Here is a 2,495-nt window from a genome sequence, read left to right as displayed (position 1 = left end):
GGGAGGCTGAGGCAGGAGGATCGCCTGAGCCCAGGAGTTGGAGGTTGCTGTGAGCTAGGCTGACGCCACGGCACTCGCTCTAGCCCGGGCAGAAGAGTGACACTCTGTCTCAAAAAAAAGAAAAAAAAAGAAGGGGACTGAAGTAGGAAGTTATCTGAGTGACTCAATCCCCTCTGGGAAATTAGCAGAGTCTCTACACACAATTTGGGAGAAGGAAAGTTAGGGTAAACATTTGTCAAGCAAGGCTACCTATACATAGGACCAGGGAAGAGGACTAAAGGCATTTTCCACTACCTTTTGGGTGTTAATCTGAGGCTGCAGTCACATCCCCTCTTCTCACATGCAACATTCATATTTACATACTTAGTCCATCAAATGTGGATACAGATCGATACACAGACATATCGAAACTACTTATATGCAGAAAAATTTCCATGTATGCTTAGACACACACACACACACACACACACACACACACATAAACGTGTGCATTTACAAGAAACAGACATGTGCCCGCAGATACCAAGATATACAGGGATATGTACACTAGAATTAGGAAGTCAAAATATATGTGACAGAGTTTAAGAACAGATCGGGGAAGGGCAGGGAGTTGAGGGGGTTGGATGTGGTAGAAAGTGCAGAGGTGACTGAGACAGAGACCAAGAGCACAAGAAAAGAATGCTTGGTAGAGCAGCTATGGACAGACTACTGGATTTCTCCTTGCCAAAGACAGAGGCTTCAATTATTCTCTGTGTTGTGTGTTGGCCCACTTTTCAAAGGCAAGGATTAGGTGCACAAGGCTGTCTTCAGCGAACTAACCTACCTTTGATTCCCTCTCTGTTCCCTATGTGTAAGACACTGCCAGGCATCTTCTCTTCTTTCCCTCCCTCTCTGGAATTGGGCTCCTGGCTCCATTTCTGTGGGTTATTCTGCATTTTCTGCTGCAAATACATCTGAGTACCAACGATCTTCATAAAATGTGATTTGAAGTGTTAATACAAAAATCCTTGAATATACATGTGCTTGTGCTTGCATTTTTTGATATTTTACCCAAGTGAGAATAGGCATTACATGTACAGATACAGAGAGGGCAACAGTAGAGACAATGATTCTACAGAGAAACTACTTCATCACTCAGTGTGAGGCAACCTGTGAGTAAAGAAGGAAACTATGATCTGGTACTCTCTTTTCCCAAGAAAAGGCACTTAGAATGGATATTTCCAATTTATAGCAGCATAAAATCCAACAATTTAGGGTTTACTCACTTGAAATAATGTCCCAAAGCACCCACCACTCATGTACACAATAAAACCACAATAAGAAAAACCAAACTTTAGGAGTAAGTTATTATTAATACCTGTTCCCCAAACAGGAGTTAGAGAACTATGTTGGTAACAGATCTAGAGAATAAAAACACATGCAAACTTCTATGAACCATGAAAGAATTAAAGCCAATAATGACAGGCCAGGTTGAGCATATGCACACTAGAGGCGAGCCTCCAGGTAAGGGTTCGCTTCTTCTACAGCAGTGTATGGGAAAAGTTCTCTCTTCTTGGAAGGGATGGGATAGAAAGGGGTGGAGTGACAGTGATCAGGCAGTAACAGTTCAGTTCCATGCACAATCAACCGAGGCAGGGACCAGCTGTCAAAAGGCTCCCAGCATCCAGGACCTAAAGCCCTCATTGCATGGCACAGATGCTGTGGGGCAGAAACTCCTGCACGTAGGTGGCAGCTGCCTTGGAGAGGTAGGTCATGGTGCCAAACCTGCCACTGGGTGCACTGTCATACAGGAGAGTACAGATGCCAGATGCAGGATCCTTTGCCAACATGATATCATCTGCGCCGAGGGTTTTCTGTTTGGTTTTTAAGGGTGAGAGAACACAGGGGAAAGGAAAAATTACTAATTCTACTAAGTGAAGTCCTTATTTGTATAATTCAGAGTCTCCTTCCCAAAACCAACTAGTTGGGCCCTAGGCTGTTTAGCCAGGAAGAGATCAGGGTTATGCACAAAACGGTGAATATCAGTTTCTATACATGCATTTTTCATTAGATCCCCGAATCATGCAAATTATTTTTAAATTATTGTTTAGAATTTTCCCAACTGCAATACATTTTTGAAAGTTAAATATAATAGTTAATTAAATGAGTCGTACCTGTTAAGACATAAATTTTAACACTATAAATCACCCTACTAGAACTTTGGTCTGACTCCTTCTAAGTACTACTGATTTCAACTTGTACTTTTTTATCTTGCATTTGATCATTATTGCTTTCTAAGTCAACTTAATTAAAATAGACTATAAGCATTCTGAAGCTAGAGTCCATGCCTAAAAGGGATCATATTTTCTGATACATGGACTGACAATGATCCAGAATATTTAAAATTAGAATTGTCCTAGAAAATCCTGGATATTTTTCTTTTGTGTCCCCTCACAGTGGCTAATGGAATGAAGTACCTATTATTTATTTTGGAAATTTTCCTATTGAATACAGTG

General features: G+C 41.2%; 1 protein-coding gene across 1 annotated transcript in view; it reads right to left on the bottom strand.

Annotated features, from left to right (window-relative positions):
• PHKA1 (phosphorylase kinase, alpha 1 (muscle)) overlaps positions 1 to 2,495 on the bottom strand; it is a 190,881-nt gene that overhangs the window by 982 nt on the left and 187,404 nt on the right. The window lies entirely within an intron of this gene.

The sequence above is a fragment of the Propithecus coquereli genome, unplaced genomic scaffold (genome assembly GCF_000956105.1).
Source record: "Propithecus coquereli isolate 6110/MARCELLA unplaced genomic scaffold, Pcoq_1.0 Scaffold101, whole genome shotgun sequence".
NCBI classification, from domain to species: domain Eukaryota; kingdom Metazoa; phylum Chordata; class Mammalia; order Primates; family Indriidae; genus Propithecus; species Propithecus coquereli.
The sequence above is the reverse complement of the archived record's forward strand: the minus strand, read 5'-3'. Positions and strand labels throughout refer to the sequence as shown.